The sequence below is a fragment of the Parus major genome, chromosome 8 (genome assembly GCF_001522545.3).
Source record: "Parus major isolate Abel chromosome 8, Parus_major1.1, whole genome shotgun sequence".
Classification (NCBI taxonomy): Eukaryota; Metazoa; Chordata; class Aves; order Passeriformes; family Paridae; genus Parus; species Parus major.
Genome location: NC_031777.1, coordinates 27,930,174 through 27,952,558, shown reverse-complemented (window position 1 = coordinate 27,952,558; position 22,385 = coordinate 27,930,174). Strand labels below are relative to the sequence as shown.

Here is a 22,385-nt window from a genome sequence, read left to right as displayed (position 1 = left end):
ACACAGGCTGTTTTCTTAAAAGATCAATATTAAACTGCTTGAAAAGTCAGTCAACTAAAAGGTCTTAAAAATGCTAAATACCACTGAAAACTGCAGTTCTGTGTAGTCCTGGGAATACCACAGTACCAGCAAGTGCAAGACAGCTCAGATGCATCTTGGGGAAACACATCATCATAACTGTTCTCAAAGAGAAACCCTGCTCAGAGGCGGATTTTCTTTGATGTTTTACAAGACAGCTTATTTGTGACTCATGTTTAGCCAAGGTGAGCTTACCCAGACATATTCTCGTTATTAGGATGGTACAATTTGAACATGTATCTTCAAAGCAAACTCTGTTTAACTGAAGTATTTGACTTTTTCTTGCAGTTTTGCATAAGTAAAAATCAAATAAAATTTCTCTCTTCAAAATTATTGTTTGGAGTAAAAGTAAATCTTCCCTTTCATCCAGGAAAACTACCCAGGGACTGAAATATGAATCACAGAATGGGTTGGGCTGGAAGGACCTTAAAGCTCATCTTGTTCCAACCCTCTGTCATGGGCAGGGACACCTTTCACTACCCCAGGTTGCTCCAAGCCCCATCCAACCTGACCTTGAGCAGAAAAAGAGAAGTAATTTTTATTTCCTATCTGCAAATCAAAGTTAGATCTCATAGCCACTGATACTGCAGACAGAGTAAAGCCAAATAAGAACAGGAAGAGCCTTTCTACACAGCAAGAAGCAACATCATCTTATGTGACACTGAGCAGAAGATGGGATGGTTACATGGACTCTCTAAATTCCCACTTTCTCATCTGGGACAGAAATGTGTCTTTTAAATGCCTCATGTATCCTTCCATCCTGTTTTACTGGAGTAACCATGTTTTTACAACCAGAGGACAAGTGATGGTCATTCACATCCCACTGGTTGTAAAGGTGTGTTGGTTGCTCTTTGCTGCAAGAGAATAATTAACATTATATATTGGGGGGGGAAGACATTAATTATTTATATCCCTATAAATAAGTACAGTCAATAAATGCAGATATTTTTTCAGGACTACTCTTAAAACACTTCTGACAACCCCACCCCCTTTTTTATTTCTTCTTAATAATTTAAGAATAGACCACACAATCACAACTCAGTGTCTGGTTTGAAAACAGAAAAAGCACGTGACCTGTAACTACAGCAATGACAATGTTGATATAAGGAATTCCAATTTCCAAGGATTTAAAAGCCAGACACAGAAATCTAATTAGGACCTTTGACAAAAACTGGGTGAATAAATAAATTCTAGGCTGAAGAAAATACTGGGAAAAAATAAACATTTTCCCCAAATGGGTTCAAACCTCTCGTTAAAAGGAAAAATAAAGACATGGTATTTGAAATAAAAAGCACTTCATCACTTTAGGAAAAATTTAGACATAAAGAGTGAAAAACAATGCATCAAATTTTCCCAAATATGGGAAATAGAAAATCATAACAAATTATCATCAAAACCAAATATGTCTTTTTCTAATTAGATTGAAGCTCTGAACTAATGCCACACCCTGAAAAAGGCTCCAAAGAACATGTTTTAAACAGAGGCCTGCTGTCCCACACAGCTCCCTCTGTGGAACACCACACACAGGCCCATGGAATCACTGGCGATGGGAAGAGATCAGCCCTTGCCAATCCACAGAATTCCAGCAGATCTGAGCTCTCTGGCAGGATATGGCTGTACTGAGCACATCCTGTCAATTTAAAAATGCAAAGTGCTCACAGAACAAGGATAAACAGAGGAGTTTTGGTTGAATTTTTAACACAGTATGGAAAATGAACTGGGGAAGACAACTCTTCCCAAATGAATTACTGGCAGATGTCTGAGTGGAAGGTTCTGGTATGAAAACCAATCTCAGATCTGAGCTAAAACACTAACACATTATGTTGGCAGGTTTTTATTTTCATGGCCACAGCAAGAAACTCAAAATGCTTGTTTTAAACACAGTCTGAGTGTTTATACTTCTCTGGGATTAAATCTCCTTCTTCCACTCCTGCTGCCACTCAAAAAGTATGTGTTTAATGGAACAATATGGCTTCATACAAATCCCTAATATCAAAGAGAAAGTGTCATACCACAGAAAGGCATCCTGCTCTCTTAGATAACAGCTCAAAGGAAAGGATTTCTTTGTGATGACCATGAAGGATTAACATCACCACATGCTTCAAAAGCACCTGGATGGGTTGAACTTAAACCCCTGCCCCTCACCTGAGGAGGTGCTGAGTTTGTATGCCCTAGAGAGCTCCATGCAGAGAGAACAGTTCATTCATGGCTTGTCACTGCTGAAGCCAATAGTAAAGATGTATATTATATATATATATAATATTTATTTATATTTGTGTGTATATTAACTTTATAGGAAATCAGTCAGAAATTCTCCTCCAGAGAATCACCCTGAAAAGGGGATAGCACAACCCCTAACTTGGGAAAAATCTATCCAGGAAGACACTATAGGAAAAAAACACCTGAGGAATCAAATCAGTACACCTACAAAGAAAGTCTCAACTGTGAGAAAATTTTGTATTTCACAGAACTCCCAAGTTTGATGATATGAAGGGCAGACATTAAACAGAAACACTACTGATATCTGCTGTGGCATATTCCATTTTTCCTATTTGGCAGCATTGCCTCAATTCTTTGGTCATAAACACCAGGCTTGTTCTGGCTGAAGCTGGATGAACCAGATGGGCTGAAGCAAATGCTCCTCTTACTTTAGTCCCAGGATCAGCAGGTTCAAAGGTGCAGAGAAGAGGCAATCCCAGAGGGAACAGTCCTCTCCCAGCTGCCTAATCCAACACAGGATTTGAGGAGCCATGAATGGAACTCCTCAGAAGCATGAGCCATATGTCGTCAGTCTGAAATACCATCAGTTTGGAGACTCTTTTCTTTAAGCATATTCCCAGCACAATGAAATGAAAGATTTCCTTTCTCTGGTCAGAACAAAAAGTTTTGTTTAGAATATTCCTACTGAAAAAAAAGTCCCAACCGTCGTGCATGGAAAATTTTTATTTTATTTAAACCAGATTTTCAACAGGAAAATTATTCTGTTTAGAGTTTCCTACAAGTTTCTTGCTGAGGACTGGTTGGATGTGCTGAAGTCCTGCATGACCAGAATCTCAGCAGTCTTCTGTGAACACACACTTGTAATTCCCAAAATGTTGTCTGGAAGCAACTAACCTGCAAAAGGATCTGGGGCAACTGGACTTGGCATCACTCAGGTGATCAAAACTTGTTTCTGTGTGCCTCTTCCCATATTATCTGCCTATTCTGGGTATTTTATCTCACTCTGTTGTACTTGGACAGAAGGAAATCAGGTAGATTTGCTGAAAATGGGAATTACTGCATGCTCTAAGTTACTGGCATAAAAGTGTATCTCAAATACAAAAGTCACAAAAAACTTTTTCTAAATTACTCAGGAGTCACCAGAATTTCACACTTTGGTCCATTCTTTGTTGATACATCTCCCACACTCCAAAAGGGATAAAGCCAGCAGAGACATGATTCCCAAATCTGCAGAGATCCTGCCCTGCCTGGGACAACACCTCTATGGAAATAATTCTGGGGGCTACTCCTTAACTGCAGCTGTCTTGTGGAAGTCATCCCTATTTTGAGTATAGCTTGATAGGTAAGTCCTATCAAATAAAAGTTACTAAAAGAAATAGGTTTTTTTACCTGAAAAGTGACCCCATAAGGCATTTCTGCATGACCTTCCATTCCAGAGGGCTGGTACAAGATTAGTTAGCCTGGAAAATGAATCAGTCACCAGCTTGAAAGGCACAGAACCCCTGGCTGGGGCATCCTGAGGTGAATGGCAGCTTTGTTCTCAATTCCAAAGCAAAAGGATCTGCTCCATTCATCCCAACTGCTCAGAAACAAACCTAAACTCATGAACTTAATTAATTTTGTAGGCATCATTAACAATGCAGCAGTTCAATCACTGGATCACTAAACTAAAGCCAGCTGCACCTGCTGAGGGCTGTGCCAAAGCTAAATTCTACAGAAGCAAGGATAAGGTACAGTTAGATCCCAAAAGGAATAGCATGCAGTAGGATAAAGTAACTCTCTGTGGTCTGTTGGGCAAATTTATTTAAAGCTACAAAGAATCAAAAGCTAAGAAAGCTTTATGATGTTGTGAATGCAAGAAGGAGACCTGAAACAATAGAATGTGACTGTCACAACATCAAATGATTTTTCTTTTGTTCTACAAAGTTTAAATTTAAAACAGATTTTGAATTCAAATTGTAAACCAGGGTGTAGAGTCTGCTCAAATGAACATCTCCACATATTGACACTGGGCCAGGCTGCCAATGTCCTCCCAAATTATGCACCCCCACAGTCTCAAGGCTTTTCACAAAAGCAAGCAATTTACAGCTCTAACACAGTCACAGATCTTACTGTGGTTTGTGCAAAAATGTTCCAGGCAGAAAAATTTAATACCCAGCACACATACTCCCAGCATCCAAGAACAGAACTGGGCACTGGTGCTGCAAGAACCTAAAATACAGTGGAGGTTATCACAGAGCAATAAGAAACCTGTCATTATTCTCTGCTCTGTTATGGTAATGCCATATCCATTAGTCCACAGCCTTTGAAACAGAACCAGACTGTTAGATCCAAATCCACAACTGGCATTTAGGAAATATGTCTCTGCCTGCTTGGTGTACTTGGCTGCTTGGGGGAAATAGGGAAAAATTGTCCTAAGGTAAATACTTCTCAAGAAAGAGAAGGAAAGTGACATCTGATCACTGAGTCTTGACATGTATGAAGTGTGTGAGATGCTGCCCCTGTTGAGTGTTTGCTAAAAGGAATCAGGGCAGGGGGTTGAGCTCAGGGTGGTGCAGAGGAGCTGCCCCTGCTGTCCCTCAGTCCCTCAGTCCATCTCTGGGGCAGGCTGGCTGCAAAGCTCAGGGTGAGAGAGTCTGGCTGTACTCCCCTCCTTTAACCTCTTCAACAGCTCCTTCATTGCAGCACACACAGCAAAACCTGTCAGGGGCTGCTCCAGCCACCCAGCCATGCAAACCCCAAGTTCCTAACATTTACAACACACTACTTTTTATGATTACTGCCTTTGACCCAAAGCCTATGAAATTCCTGCCTGCCCAAACCCATTGTCTTAGCGAGCCCTGCAATTTGACTCTTGCCTGAAAAGGGTTTTCTCCTTCCAACAAAACATTAAACAGGCCAAACAAAGAAGACAGGTGGGGAAGCCTGTTTGGGACAAGTAGCAGACACATTCCCAGTTGTACTCACTGGCCTCGACTTTCAGTCTTTGCATGTCTGAGGATTTAAATCTATTCAATAAAGGTAGCAAGGAAATTACTGTAATCAGGGTTAGCAATTCTAACAGCTTCAGTCTTCCTATGCTCTGGGTAACACTTCTATTTATCATAAATAATTAAAGTAGTCTGGCTGCCATTTAGATTTTTTGAAGGAAGTTAAAGACCACAGAAAAAGCAAAGCTTTCTCCCCACTTCGAAATCTTCACTAAAGCTGTGAGAAAAAAAATATTAATACAAATAAGAATGATCCAATATGATGATGAAAGGCCAATATTTGTTCATACTAAGGCTAGTGGCAATTTTGTCATATTTTGTAGGTGAAATAGGATTAAATTGCAGATCTCAAACCTTAAAAGTTAATGTTCAAAAAATTACTTGGATGTTTTCTTTATCCTCACCATGAGAAAAATTGAGCATCAGAAAATAGCTCTTCAGTTTCCAAAAAGGATTTAGTAGAAAAGATTTCTCTTTCCAGTAAATGTGCAAATTTGGTTGAAGACACCAATCCACAAAGCCACCAACCAAAAAAACAGTGAACAGCTCAGGACCTCCAAGCTGCATACTTGAAGGTAATGCAGATACTGATATTGGGATATATAATACCATTCCAAACCCTTGCAAGTTTTTTGGGTTTTTTTTTTTTGTTACTGCAAAAAAATTATGCTGAAGTACTACATATGGTGTGAAGATTTCACAGCTTTTCCTTCAAAGCTGTGGTTAAGACATTGGTTTAATGATATACTATTCCCCCCATTTTTTCCTGAACACTGCTGACTCAGGGAACTCACAGGGTCCTACCAGACTCCTTCCCAATAAACAAGATGAAATTTGGGGTTAAAAATCTGTGAACTTGTATCCAGCAGCTCTGTTGGCCTCACATCTGGAAAGTCAGAACTCTCACTGGACTGGTGGCACAGCTTTTATTTAAAAATACAAACCAGGTCTCCCTTTCCCTGCCATAAATCTCCCTGCCAAAGCAGAGCCCCTGAAAGAGCAACGCTCTCTATAAGGTGAGAGAGACCCCTTAGGGAATGGCAGCTGCATCAGAGCCCTTGGGGGACTGGGATCCATCAACACTCTCACCAACAGGAGTAGGCATTACACCAGGACTTCCAAACCCATCCAGACAGGGTTTTTAGGTCTTTTGTTGGGATACAGGGTGATTATCCTGAGCTCACACCACCCTGTGTGTGTGTGGAAGTCACTCAGCCCTCAGCAACAAGCGCTGAGCAGGAAACAAAGTCTTTCAATCAGTAAATCAAGAAGTTAGAACTATTTTTGTAAAGGGGAAAAAGTATTAATTAACTCAAACCTTGCTCTAATATTTGGTGTTCATGCTATAACACTTAGAGGTTTTTGGCTGGCTTTTTAAATTGCAGGATTTTCTAAGCAAGTCTGTTGCTTACTTAAAGGGACAGATTTTATTGTATGAAAAATACAATTCACAATTGCAATTTTCTACACCCACATCTATAATTAATCTCCTCTGAACACAGCCACTCCCTGACGAGATTCCATGTTATATTTAAACTCTGGGTGCCACTTTGAAAGGAAAAAAAAGAACAATAGGATCATTTTCAAAGCCTACATAGCAGCACAAGGTTTCAAAGCAATGAAGTGCTTTAAACTCCAGCATCAACCTTCTGACCACCCAACCAGAGCGAAGACTGACCTCCAATTAACACCACAATAAGCAAAGAAGTCTCTTGAAAAATGTAGAGTGTAGATGTTTCCTGTGTTCCAAAGGAGGTATGAGACTGATGTTATATTACATAAATAAATCACAAATTTACTAAGAGGTTGCTGGGAAAGCCCCTTTTGTGACATTCAGACTTTAAGGATTAACCCACTTAAAGAAAATTTTGTGTTGGATGAGGTACCTAAAATTTAAAATTTGCACATCTTGTTAGAAATGTGGAAATGTGCATTTGATACTTAAGTACTATAAGGAAATGGACTTGTTTTATTCATTAATACATATACACACACATGTTTGCAATGCAGATATTTACTTTGTAATGTAATACACATGCAGATATTTACTTTGGATTGGGAGAATGTGCCTGTTTGTGTTTGCTGTAATCTATTTAAACCTGTCCTTTAAAAATACAAATAAATGCATCAAACATTGCAAATGTCAAAAAAGTCATCCAACAGAAGGTGAATCACACTGACCACAATGAGATGATGTTTCTTTTACGATCTGTAACAGAGACCAATTCTTTTTCCAAGTGTGTTTCTCTTCAGAAACACACTATCAAAAGATGGGAAGACTTAAGAGTCTCAAATTCAGTTTTCCTAGAAGTTATGTCACCAAACCTGTAGGGAACCACTCATCTGAAGTGCAACTTATCAAGTCAGATTAATCCCTTGTGTGCATCTAATAATTTCAGTGGATGCACTTAGCTAAACACATGGAGTTGGATCAGAAAGTACAAAATAAGACCATTTTATCCACCCACATATGCCTCACCATGTCATGAGGCAAGGGCAAGCCAGCAGTCAGCAGATTGCTGAGTTTTTTTATTAATTTCATTCTGTGTTATGTTACAGACGCTCAACCAAGATTCAAGCCCATTGTCTTCGACATTGTTGGAGAACTCATAATGAGACACAGTCCTAGACAAAAAAATGTATTGTCTAGACAAATCAGACATAGCATGTGGGGCTGGAAATCTTAGTCCGTTCCCTTAAAGGATGGCAAACAGAGGCAAAGAAAATTGAGGGATTTGGCCAAGGGTCAAAGAGTAAACTTCCTTCAGACCCCTGAACGGAATCCTGAACTCCTGAGGCTCAGTCCAGAGACTGAGACCCAGGCAGAAAGACACCATTCAGACACTGATGCTGAGCATGTTTAAAAAATCTTTCTATGGACAACTGTAGTTTAAATCTTTAAATATGAGAGAAACAAAAAAAGTGTGCACATATATAAAATTGAATCATTGTTTTAAGTAACCACTGTTTTAAATTTTATAAGCTTAATAGGCAGAGGGGAGGTTATAAAGAAAACATCATCCAAAAATGGCAAGGGAAATGAAAATCAAAAGTGGAAGTGGAGCCCACATCTCCTGCTACTGCAGTCCAGCAGCCTTGGGACATTCCTCCTGCCCTCTGTAACATCAGCAATGTTAGAGTTGAATTTAATCACAAAATATATTCTTTCAAGCTCAGTTTTTCAAGCAAACCACTCTGCAATAGGAAGTCAAATATTTATTTCAATTAAGAGCTTGTATTTAAAAAACACATTTTCTCGTTACCTTCTGGCAGCTAAAAATATGACACAATTAAAACTTTTGAAGTATTGGTACACAGAGCCAGTGAACAGCTTCCCCTGGAAGCCTGAGCTTCAGCAAATTTACCACAGCTCAAGGCTTCACCAAACACTCAAGGAAGCTGGTGAAGAGATTAAGCAAAGGTTACAAGTCACAGAAAAAGGAAGCTGGGTCTCAGCTCCTTTCCCACTATGTGGCTTTGGACAGAGTGAGATTTCTCCTGTCAGCAACACTGGTTTCTCTCAGTACAACAACAGCAGCACATCCACATGTGCATCACCCAGCACATCTGCCAGCACCAGGCACTGCCCCAGCCATGGCCACTGCATTATTCCAGACGTCCTTATCCCACAGGGAATAACATGAGCAGGCTACAGGAAGACCACAGTTACTGCTCCATGTCCCTGTGTCATTCCTCTGTGTGAAAAGCAAACACAGGACATGCACACCCACCACCCATATTTAGGGAGCAGAAGGATTTAAGGAGTTCTTGACTCTTCCAGCTGTTTGGGAAGCGTGGCAGATGCTGAGGGTGCTGTCTGGTCAGCACCATGTGCACCCTGACACTCCAGACACCAAGCAGGAACACAAATCTCTACAGGATCAGGGCTACACTTCATTATGTGGTTTCTGCTGTCTTCATACAATTGAGCAGAGTTTGAGAGGTGTGAAAAAACCCCACCCTTACAGCCCTACCAGTGGTGTTTTGAGAGAGAGAACTTTTAGTCCAGAAATCTCTTCATGTGTTCACTGCAAAGACACATTTTACTAATTTGTGAGTAAATAATGTATATATTCCTAACATCAAACTGTTGATAGTCTAATTCAGCAGAGTACTTGAACACATGTGTGAGTGTAAAGTCCTGAAGAGCTCTCAGTGGGGTTAATGGGAGTTTTTACCAGCTTAGTCAGACTGTGCTGAACTGGAGCCTCGACTGTCATGCACTTGTGGCCAGACAAAGCCTAAGTGAAACCAGAACAGAAGCAGGGAAATTGCCAAGAGTACTGCAATAAAAGAAAGTCTTAATAACTGCATTCTGATGGAGGCTGATCCCATTTCACATGCTAAACTTGAATATTGAGCCCTCCTTTATTCAGGGAAACCACCTTCAAGTCTTACTCAAATCTGGATGACAGGATACAGCTGCCAGGGGCACCTGAATCAAAGATTAGATATTCCTACTCAGGGAATGAGCTGTGTTGTTACCTCCCACCATAAAAACCAGTTCAGTCAGTGTAAACTCTTAAAATCATAAAGTCATTCCTAAACACTAGATATATTTGGTCAAAATTTAGTCATTAGTATCAATTTTTGCAAACAGATTTTGTTATATTTTAAGGTAAGTGGTTTAAATCAAAGGAAAAGCAAGATGGCTCATTTTACATACATCATACATGTACTGTATGCTTGTATTTTAATATTTTAAATGACAGCAGCAGTGCAGCTATTTCTAGAGTATCTTTAATTAATAATAATGGTATGCATTTACAGCCCTTTGTAATTGTATTCATGTTAAAAAGAGGGCACATTTCTCAGCAAATCTCAAAAAGCAAAGACACCAACAGTATTATTTGGACAGCTGTGGGATTTCATAAACCAAACAAAGAAAACCCCACTAAGGAGCTCTGAAACAGGTAACAGAAGTGAGTAGAAGAACACATAAATTTCCATAAAGTAAGAATGAAAAACCATTTCAGCTTATTTACATCAGCAGGAATCAATGAAGAAAATCAGGAAGGCTACAGAGTAGATAAATCAGGTGTCATTATTCCTTAGAAGGCAGCAATAAAGGCATTCAAAGAAAACAAGCAATCATTCTGCACTTGAAAGAGGGTATTGCTGGGACCAAGAGAAAATAAAAGAAAAACAAAAAGGACACTACATTACATGGATACCTAGACTGCTTCCAGTCACAATAACTTAGAGAAATAACATAAGGGAATGTAAATGCTCATTAAGTGAGCATGATTTCAAAGCACTGGCCCGAGAAGGATGTTAACATGTTATCAGTTCTAGGATTCCTATCTCCCTTTCTTTCCTCTGAAAGCATCTCAGCTGCCACTAAATAAACTCTACTCTGACTTATTGTAACAACCAACCAGATCAACCCATGGGCTGTTGGGAAAGTGGCTGAAAGAAAGAAGTTGCTCCTCTAATTTCAGAAGCTTTAGCCTGTTACACAGGGAAGGTGGACATGATTGGTTTTCACATTCATTTAAATCCTCAAAACAACTTCACCTGGGAATGCACATCCCCAGCTCTCACAGAGCCAGAGCTCAGCCTCCCAGGTACTGCCTGAGCTTGTCTCAGCACTGGGAAAGGTGAGGCTGAACCAACAGGGTGGAGTTTACCACTGCTCTAAAAGCTAATGAACCCTTTCATGCAACCCTAACAACACTAAAATATTTGTCTTTCCCTTTCTTGGAACTTGAATTACATTGCAATACTTGCAGAAAATACTCACAAAGGCTTCAAGCTCAGAGAATAATGGACTAAAAGTCAATTCAAAATCCCTGTGTTAGGTGCCTGAAAAATGGAACACTTTATTCCCTCTTTAATGGTTTACATGTTTCTAATGAAAAATACCCAAAAATAATTTCTACATTTGTGCATTCTACCAAATTAAATGATGGAATTAAAAAGATCACTGTTCATAGAGAGCCTGTATATTATTATTTGAGAGAAATTAAGAATTTCAAAAGGCAATTTTGTGAACTATTTATTTATGAGCTTGGTCCTAAAGAGACTAGGGTGTGAGTAACCTGACCTGAACAGAAAGTGTCCCTGACGTCAGCTGGGGCATTTCTGTAAGTCACGTGTCTGCAGAAGCAACTGCAGGATTGTGCTTGACTTATCCCATATGGATTTTCCTTGCTACCTCCACAGCAATATCAGGCTGCACATTCCACCATTTTCATTGCTGCAAAGTGGTTTGCACCCTCACAAAAAAACAACTACTAAAATCAACTCCCTGGTGTCCTAAAATGGCTCTAGAGGTGAAAGGCCAACTTTCACTGCTGCAAGACCTGGAGAGAAATTCCAAGGTCTGAATTTAACTGAGTTCTCCTGCCCTGACTTGCCATGGATGGTATGGGAATGATGAGGAGGGACAGCACAAGACTTGCTGGCCTGCAGGAGTCAGAGATTGGCAACTCTGAGCTGCAGCAGTGAAAACCAGAAAGAAATAAATAAGCAAATCTGCACACAGATGAAAAAATAGCAAGTGCCTAAAAGACAGAAGTTACTTGATGAGAATTTTCTGGATACTAAATCCATGGTACTTGAACAGTCTGAAGATGCTTTTGTCATATGACAACTGCTGCCAACAAGACATCAGATGAAAACTCACCTGGCTGGACTGACCTTGATTTTTCCAAATACACTGTTTTTTTCACAATCAATGCCAATTAATCAATAACCTGCTACAGGTTTTCAAATAGTTTTCAAGCACCATTTTCAAATTATTCTCTATGTCATACTGAAAGGACAAATTAATCTTCTGGGCCATAAGTGGCCAAAAAGTTCAGAGAAGGAAAATGAGCAGTGTAAGAACAGTTCCCCAAACACTCCTACAGCCAGCAGCCTGTTCATACCAACATGCTTGGACAGCAAATAAAGGACCCAGACCAGCAAAGCACTTAAGCACAGGCTTTAACTTTAAGCACGTGCCTAAGTGCTTTGCTGGAAAAGGGCCCAAAGAAAAGAATGAGCACAGTTAACTGAAAAGCCCTTCAGAACTGGCCTGACTGCTTTGTTTGTCCATTCCAGTTGCTAGTAAACACAAGTTTGGATTTAACCCATCTCACAAGAACAGCGACCTGCTACAACCAATCTCTGCACTCAGGGAAGTTCCAGGAACTGGAAAGGCACTGCAAGACACACTTGGGATTTAGGCTACTTAAAAGGCACAAGGAGAGGTAGCATCTCCACATCTCTCTTGCAGGAAAATCCTCATGAGGGCCCAAACCATTGAACACACTTTTACCACACAAGCCTGCCTTGCTCTGACTCTTACACCAATAACAATAATTCACAGAACGTATTGTGGAGACCTCATAAAGAGGGCACAAAACGCTGCCAACAAGATTGGTGGCTCTTCTTCCTGTCTCCAACTTGTGAAGGAAACCCAAACTTGTGCAGATAATTTCTGACTCTGGGCCTTGAGAATGTGGCAGTCTTTTTTACTACCTCCACCTTGGTCCATTAATAACATTTTTATATGTATCAAACTTACCCCTAAAACCAAAATCAAAACAAAGTTCCCTAGAATATCTTAAGCAATGTGCTTAAGTTAAAAAAAGAACTAGAGTCCAAAAATGGAAAGATGCTTAGGGAGGTAGATGAAGTTTGAATGAAACAATAATAAAAAGCCCTAAGAACACATCATATATTCATGGTTCTTGAATCATTAAGGCTCTGCATGACAGCTCTCACAAGCACCAGTATGGCAAATTCACTGACTTTTAAGCAGGAGTGAAAGTGGTTAAGCCCTAGGACAAATAATATGAAAATCTCAGCACAAGTCTGATCTCAGAGAGTTTAAAGGAATGCAGACTGCCCAAAAACACAGCAGCTGTTTGTTTTTTCTGCCACCTTTCCAAGGTTCATGTCTGGAGTGAGGATAAACAGTTCTGAAAAAAAGTTATGTGGAGTTCAGACTTTAAGAAAATAAAACATCAGACTAGTATTTCTTGCAGAAAGAATAAAAAAAAAACCCAAACCTTAAATTATTCAGCCCTGAAAGTTTTCAGGTAAAGCTCTCAGGAGAAGAGGTAGATGGCTTGAGGCTTCAATATATTAAAATCATTCTCTAAACAAGTCTGCATTTTCAAAACCCTGGCCTGATGTGGTTTTCTTGAGCAATACTCCTCCAAGCAGAGTTTCACATTTAATGAGGTAAAACTGTAGTCCCTACTTTATACTCATACACACAAATAGAGGCCCTTTCAGATAAACCAACAAGTAAATGAGATAGTGGGTGAAGCCTTAATCAGCCTGAAGTGATTTCCATCAGCACAGCAGGTATCATAGTCACAAGGTTAATTTCTGCTAGTTTGGACATCATTCTTTATATTCTATCTCCTCCTTTCTCTGTTTGTGCCAAAGCAAATGAGCACCCACTTTAATTAATTAATAAGTCTCTTGATAGGTTGGGCAATCAGAAATCTCTTTACATTTTAGCAGGCATGAGTTTCCTTTGATCCACATTTAAAGAGACAGCCTGAAAAAGAAAGAGGTATCAGGAAATGTTCTTGGGTAGATTACCAGTGGAGCTAGCTGGTGTGAATAAGGACTGTCTGTGTTCCAGGCAGGCCAGAAATAGCAGGAAATAGCAGGCACCATGTTGAGATTCAACATCTGTTTATGAACTGTCCTTACACACAAAATGAAGAGCTGCTACAGGACAAAATATACAAACCCAGAAAGTCTTAAACAAACTGGAACCCCTCTGGAGAGCCCCCCTGTTAGATTTATACCTGGTGCTACTGAGGCAACAGCATGAAGAATGGTGAGCACTGAAGTTCTTTACTTTGTCTTTGTGATACACATTCAAATTATATATATATATATATATATATATATATATATATATATATGTATGTAATTTTTTATATATATATATATAATTATATTTATATCTATCTCATAGGCAGCATGGCCCAAGATGGTACATGAAAGATGCCATCTGTGAAGGAGACTAAATCCAGACCACACATGTGCCCACAGAGCTTCAGGGTGGAATTGAGGGCAAGAATGGCACGGGATGGGATGGATATGGAGAACAGCTGCCAGCAGTGTATCATGCTCTTACACATTCCCTGTTTTCCCTTCTTTGTAGGCAGATTCAAGCACTTTGGGGCTTAACCTCCTGTACAGATGCTGTGCACAAGGAATTGAGGACAACACCACACCTACTTTCTCATGAAGAAACAAAGAACACTCAATTTCTTTCCTGAAAGTAAAGTAACATCACAGTATTTCTTTTTCTCCAAGGAGTCTGTTGGAGGTATTTTATATACAATGACAAACCAGCATCAGAAACTCCCAAATAGTTTCATGGAGGGAAGCTCAGAAGAGGAAACCACAGGAAAATAGTTTTCCTTGTATTTTGTGGTGTGTTCTCCCCCTCTTACTAGTTTTAATTAAATATGAAAACATCTCATTGTGCAGATACAGCTTCATCCCTCAGAAGAATGAGCTCACCTTGGAAAATGAGATTGGAAGCAGAGGAGTGTATATAAATAGTTTCAAAACTGTTTCAAACTACAGTGAGTGAAAGTTGAAGTTATTTCTGTAATCCTAACTCTATGTCCTATGTATGGATAAATGCAAGTGGGCTTTGGGGGTGGGGAGAGTTTTGGATATACCAGGCATATATCTCTGCACATCCTCATGTTTTTCCCAATCACCTACAGCATGAAGGGCTTTCCTACTTTCTTTCCCACTTTGACAAAAAATCCTTGTGCATGGGTACTAGAGGCAACAGATGGGTCATCTTCCATAAATTCTCTTCTACTCCAACACTGGCACATGGATCCAGGACAGCCCCAGCCTGGCAGGGAACACAGGGACAGCTCTCTGAGAAATGCCTGTGCTCTCCAATCCCCTCTCCAGTGAGTCCCAGGATTCATCCACACTGCAGAACAGCAGCAAGCTCAGAACTCAGGCTGACAAGTCTTGAGATAAAATAAAGTGAACACACACAAGTTTTCACTGAGATTTTCAGCTCCAGTTTAAAGCTGAGAGTCAGCAAGCTGAACCAAACAGATATATAACTCAAATATTATCTGAAGTTATGTAATAGAAAAATATAAAGCTCAGAAATTCCAGAACTTCCCCTTCACTTTAGAATTAAACCAACAGCCATGGTGAAATCTGAAATTCCAACTCTCCTATCCACAGGAGAATTTGGTTTCCTATGCATGCAATGTCCAACAACCAAGAAGCATAACTCCAGTCATCCCTGCTGGATCACACTGCAAGCATTATTGCTTCATCTGTTTCTCTGAAGTCAGACAGTCAGAATCCTACCATCGACATTTAATTAAAGAAGGTAGTAAGAAAATAAACAACCTTTCTTGGAATGTCTTTGATTCCATAAGTACATATACATTTCATCCATTGAAGACTGAATTACAACCTTTCATCTAAAGAACAGTTTAATGGAATGGCACTGGAATAAAGAATGGGGGAAGGCAAAAACAAACCCTTGGTGATTTCATATAACACATTATATATTTATATAATATTGGGCAGGCTATCTGGCAGCATCAATTTGCAAGCTGCAATGAAAATGTTCATCACCTCAGTGCAAGCAAAAGGCAGAGCCAGGCACTTACACTGAATCAATAACCAGATCCTACTGAGAGTTAAAGCAGCAGATGGTCCATCACAATGAAGAAATGACAGAACACATACATAGAAGTGTCTGCTTTCTTCAGACACATTCTTGAAAGCACTGTATCATTGATCTAAGATTATTTTTATAGGCAGATGACAGGTCAAGCATAAAAGTACTCTGTTTTAAAGGTTACAGAGCTGGCAAACTTGGTATCACTGCCATGGACAAAGACTCATTTTCTTTTGAAGTCCTCCTTGTCAGGTTATTTACATTTCACAGTTAAAAGGCTCCTCTCTGGAGAACATGAATTCTAAAACAAATAAGAGAAAAAGTCCTAGGCAAGCTAATGCTACTTGAAAGAGACAATGTAAATCAACCCTGACACCATCAGTGTCATCCTAAAGCATGCCGAGAATTTCCAGTGAAAGTTACTAACATTAAGCAGATTTAGAGAGCCAGCCAAAAAAAATAAAGCAAACCTGTAGGTAAACTGCCCTCCAGGCCAAGACTGTTGTTACAGCCATGTATTACAGTGAGAGGCAGAGGAGGAACACTCCAGTGGTGAAAAGCATTTGTTTGGGAAGTCTGGAGGAAGAATTGGTCCAGAATAAATAATTTATAGTGTGATCTGTGAAAATGCCTATGGAATACGACACCTAATTCTCACTGCAAATTAGACAGAAAGCTGGATGCCCAGCTAAACACTTAAAGAATGTTACCCTTCAAATTATACGGCTCTTTTCCCAGCTATTAAATAACAATGCCACTTTCTTGCTTAAGAGCACATTTAAGGGCTGAATTTATGAAGGTTCTTTCATATGCAAGGTATTACAGAGGACTAAAGGTTTGGGTTGTTTTTTTTTTAAAAAAAAAAGACAAAAGAGACCCTTATGGGATAATAAATTTCTGTGAGTTTTAATACTTCTAAGCACTGTATGTACACATACAATGCACAGACTTCATGCTACATAGATTTTCTTCCCTTCCCTGGATGAGAACGCTCCTGGAATGTTATTGTTTTATGGGGGGTGGTTTTTAAGAATTTACTGTGAATACATGCATTATATATGTGCACACCAAAACACTGCTGGGCTGTAAATGACCCAGGAGTTCATAAACATGGCTATTTTCTTATCTGGTTCAAATTTATGCAAGGAAGCAATTGTTACACAGCTCTGGCTGAACAGAGACCCAATCTCACAGGGGACAAGAGGGCTTTCCAAGGGGTTTCACATAAGGAAGAGTTCAAAGGAGATGACAGATTGTTTATTATATCCCTTGTACCATGAGAGTCTGATCCCTGATGGTGTTCACAGGAGCTAATGCAAAAGAAACACCCTGAACACCCAGCCTGGCTCTGAAGAGAGCTGAAATCACTGTAAGAAAAAATGAGATTAAGAGAACTGAAAGACAACAAACTCCTCTGTGGTTTATGTCTTATTTTTCCTCAGAATTTAAGGCTGTAACACCACAACCTCCTTCATTACTCCCTCCCAGCCCCAGTGAAGAACAGTTATCCAGTCCCACCATTAGTGAGGATGTCAGCAAGAGGAATCTCAGACTCCTAGCCATCTAGGAGAGTTTCTTTGCTTTCATGGAAAACTGTATGTGCACCACTCATCAGCTCAAGTAAATGCTAATGACTATTTATAAATTTACTAATATTATAAATTTACTAATTTACTACATGGAAAAATAAAAGATATGTTCTGATTCACACAGTACAGTTATTTAAGAGCCTTAGGATGTTGGATGTTGAATTTTGAGACTGAAGAAATAAGACCTATAACAACAATGAATATATGAATTCTGATTTGTTTTTATTATTATGTCTTTTAAGTGCTGGATGGTTCTAACCATCACACACACACTCACATACACACACACTCTCAAACTACCACACTAGGCAAGATCAGAGCTTAACAGCCAACAAAACACACATTCAATCCCTGAGATCATTTTCCTGAAATAGAAAACTACATATGTTTCTCAAATTTCACATCAAGCCACTGCACAGCCAGAGCTGCAGGGGAGAAGGGAGCCAAGCCTGCCTTTGGGCTTGGGGGAGGAAGGACCTGAAACCAAGATGATTCCTTTCATATCACCACATTTCTTGTCCACAATCTCCACTTCACAAACACCCCCGTTTCACAGCGTTTCTAGCTGGGCTTGCTTATCAAACAGCCTTTGCTTTGTCAAATTAAGACACATTGCCTTGGATTAGTGAGACTCCCTGAGTTCACGATGACTTCATGGTTGGCTCAGCTCAGTGTCTCCGTGGCAAACTGCCAGGAATACATCCACTGCCCCCAATCCTTTCTATACTGACCTAGCTGGCTTTTTTTTTTTTTGCCTTTTTTTTTGCCTTTTTTTTTGTTTTTAGCAGCAAATGAACACAATAGAAAATGAAGGGCTAGATACTGTCACAGCTAATTACCAAACCTAACAACTTCAAAAAATAAACTAGTAAATATTTGAAGGTCTGAATGCAAGCCTCTGCAGTGCAACCTCTCAATGTATGTCTGAAGCTGTTGAAAGGAGACAGTGCAGTTTTTCTTCACTGGGCAGATACAGAGAGACACTCTGAAGGGTTCCTGTTCTTGTGGAAAACACATTAAGCTTCTTTTGCTAATATTTTGTAAAGGGCACTTGTACAATAACAATAGCTAAAGCTTCCTGTTTGCCTGTGTGCTTCCTGGCTAACATTAACGCGACCTGCTGACAATTTTCTTCTTCAGCACACAGAACTCTTTCAGATTACTCAGTAGACTCAAGGACATATCATTTTTAAATTAAAAAAAAAATATCTAACAGTAATGGCCCACATTGCACCTGCCCTTCACATTCCTGATAAGTTTTCTAGCTACACATTTCCTATTTTCTGGATCAGTCTGTGTGTCACCAGTCTCCAAAGAACATGTTTTGAATTTATGAAGAGCCTGATAGCAGTAGAATTCTCTCATTTGGCAAACATACCATCACAGAGACACTTGCTTTTGGCTCCATGACAAGAAATTCATGGTACTTTGTCCAATCCACAAAAACACCATCCCTCCCCTCCCAACCAGCCTTTCAAGATAATTTTTTCTCCTCCAGAGACTTCTCTAAACAAGTCTGCAAGTCTGAACTCTTGGGTTTCATTTCATAAACAGGACACAACAGCCGAGTGCAACTCAGGATACTGTCACTGCCCCATGGGCTCAGCACTAATCACAACAGCTTTCTGCAATATTCCCTAGGCCCCTTCTTTCCAGAGACAAGGCCTGATTTTTAGACCGGGCATCTTTTGAAGTAGGCACAAAATGTCAACAAGAAGCCAAGCGCCAGATCCCAGCCAAAGGGTATCCATTAGTCATGGCAGGGCTAGGAAGGAAGGGAAGGGCAGCTGGCCCAAAAAAGTGGTGTCTGTGCTGCTGCAGTTACCACATCTCTCTGAAAGGATTGCCCAATCCTTGAAAAAGACACAGACATCCTTCAGATAATCACTGAACTCACACTGGTTTGTTTTTTCAACAGCACCTCTGAACATAAGCTCCTCTTCTAAAAGTGCTCTCCCTCCTCAAAGTTTCCAGCCTATTCTGGATACAATATTTGGTGAGGGCTCCACTGACACAGCCACTAGAGACCTCAAAAAGGTGAAAGTCAGCAGCCTCCCAAGAGCGTGTGGATGCATCAGTTAACAGATGAAGAACAAACACAGGGATGAACAAACATCAAATCCTCACATGCATTCAGCTGCCTGAACACCTCCAGATTTAATTCACTTCTCCAAATTACAGAGCAGAGATCCAAATCCAGATTCTTGGATTCTAGAGCACCTCTCTGGTTTTATTGTTCTATTACAAGCTTCCCTCACTACAGTTCAAGACTCCTGCTTGTCCCAGTGGGCTCTGTATCAACTCTGACAATGTCCAGGGAGTTCTCTGGAAGTCAATCACTGCAACGGAGCCATCTCGAGCCCTAATGATCAGCTACTAAAAACCGGTTACAAATAAACTGCAAGGACTCAATTACTGCTTAACATAAAGAGCCAGCTACTCAAATATGCACAAGCCATTGTTGAAAGAAAACAATTTGTCAAGTATCTTCCTGTTGAAAATAGACTGCATACTACAGAGAGAACCCCCTCACACAGAGATACAGACAAATATTAGTCATGTGCTTCCCAGAAATGCTTTTTATCAACTACAAACATTTGCTTTTCACTTTGCACTCCATCACTACCATAAACAGTATGAATTTCTTTCTTATAAAACTGAGAAACTCGTGATCCCGAGATCTGCTGGAAGGAGATCATTTAGAAAAGTGAAATATATGAAACATCTGTTCCACCCTTTCCCATGTCCTGATGGCAAGCAGCTGAAGCCTGACTGGACAAGTATTTTCACAAGAAAATTATTTGGGTCAAATTCACAGATAAGATGAAGTCTCTACTAGACAGCACATTATTTTCCACAAATATTAATACGTCTAGAGTATAATAATATGGAAAAAAATAATCTGCATAAATATTCAATTTGTTCCAACATTTTTTGGTCATTTTTGGAGGTGGCTTGTAGCACAATGCTGGACACCCTCTATCTCCATAATGTCAGCCTGACATTATTTCTTACATTTCCAAATCCTTCTTCACATGTCTAATCTCTCTTTTGCTAGAATTCATCTTAAATTCCAGTACACACTATTTCATTTTGCAGTGAGTGAGTTGCCTATGATTGGAAATGGCCCTGAAGCAGAATTCTGGGTCTAAGCACATGTGACCTTTGAGAAATTTGTGTGAGGATTCCACCCCGTTTAACAGCTCAGCCCTATTCTTATCTGCAATGTAATCCCTCACAAGCCTCCAGAAACACACTAGATTGCAGATGTGCATCTCTGCTAAGAATTCCCCATCCATAACACAGTAGCCTGTAACTAAACCAGAGAGGAGTTAAGATTTTATTAAGATAGCTGTACCCAAAGCACCATATAAAGGAAAGGTTACCAGAGGTTCTGGATGGGGGAGGGAGAGCAGTGAGTCACAGTGCTGAGCCTCTGAAAAGCACTGCTAAGTGTCTGTCACAGCTCTTCCTCTCCACCACAGCATTTCTGAGAGAAGACAACCGAGTATTCAAGTGGCAAAACCAACACTCAGCCTTGCTGCAGCCTTGGGGGGGCAAAGCTGAGAAGTTCAAGATTTAAAATTTGCAACTAAAGAGCTGTCAGTAACATTTTTTTTTAATGCAGAATAGTCAGCTGCCTGGATCATCCAGGACGAGTCAATGGTCGCTCATCAGCCCAAAGCAGAAATAATAAAACATAATTATATTAAATATGGAGCATTACAGGCAACAGCTTTCCAAGAACAATAGGAATCAAAAATTTGGAACTCATCCTTTGCAACTGATGAGTGGATGTAGTTCAGTGAGACACAGAGCAATTTCAAAGCCAGGAGGTAAAAAACCCTAGAAGATGTTTTGAGTCTCCATCTCAGTGGTAAGAAACACTTAATGTTTATTATAGGTCCACTGGAAAAACAACTTGGTAACAAAGCAGTTCAAGCCAGTAGAATGAAAGGTGAAAGACAAAGGATTTCATACTTAGAAATATACATCAAGAACTGCTTTTCAAACACGTCAAACTCTGATCTCACACACTACTTAACTTTGTGCACAGTGACCTCACTGAAGGCAAAAAGACTTTACATAGTTTCTAAATGTCAAATGCATACAAAATGTTTTAGAGAGCCCCTTTAAAATTTAAAGAAGCAAGGTCTTTGCTATAAAAGTGCCTTCAGAATTGCATTTATTTTGGTAAAATTTCCATCACCAAAACAAATTTTAAAAAAACAAATCCTTTTATCAGGGCCAAGTTCTGTATGATTCACAGTGACTAACACTGTCTTGCCCTGTGAATAGACTTCTTTGTGCTCAAAGGCAGTAAGGGTGGTAAGATGTAATAATCTCATACTTGATAAATTCACACTTTCTCTGTATTATGAGCATATGCAGGACAAATTACTTGACTTCAACCTACAAGAAAATTCTCAGAAAACAGGTGTACATGGAGTAAAGCAGGGAAAGAAAAAAAAAAAATAAGGTTCGATTCCAGAAAAATGTTTCTTGTCCTTATTTTCCTGTCTTTTTCTTCCTTCTTTGTTACCCTACAAGACAATCTGTTAGAGCCAAAACAATGGGCTTGGTTTTGGGGAGCACATTAAAGACAGCAGTGATGTACAAGGAGCTGTTTTATTCAAAATAGAAGACCCTCAACCAAAGTGTGAGGGAAGACTTTACCCAGAGAGTCTTTTCCCAACATACTCCTTTATAACATTCATCAATGCAATTAAAAGATTTTCAGTAATCATATTGTCCTTGCTAACAAAATGAACTTGTCAGTCTAAATTTGACTTTTGAGTACAGTCCTCTGCAACTCTTTTTTAGAGAGATTCTCTGCTTCACCTCCAGGAAATTGCAACCAAGGACACAAAGCCAAAG

The 22,385-nt window shown here is 39.7% G+C and overlaps 1 protein-coding gene across 6 annotated transcripts in view; it reads right to left on the bottom strand.

The window, feature by feature from the left end:
• FGGY (FGGY carbohydrate kinase domain containing) overlaps window positions 1-22,385 on the bottom strand; it is a 202,668-nt gene that overhangs the window by 79,560 nt on the left and 100,723 nt on the right. The gene's annotated exons all lie outside the window — the stretch shown is intronic.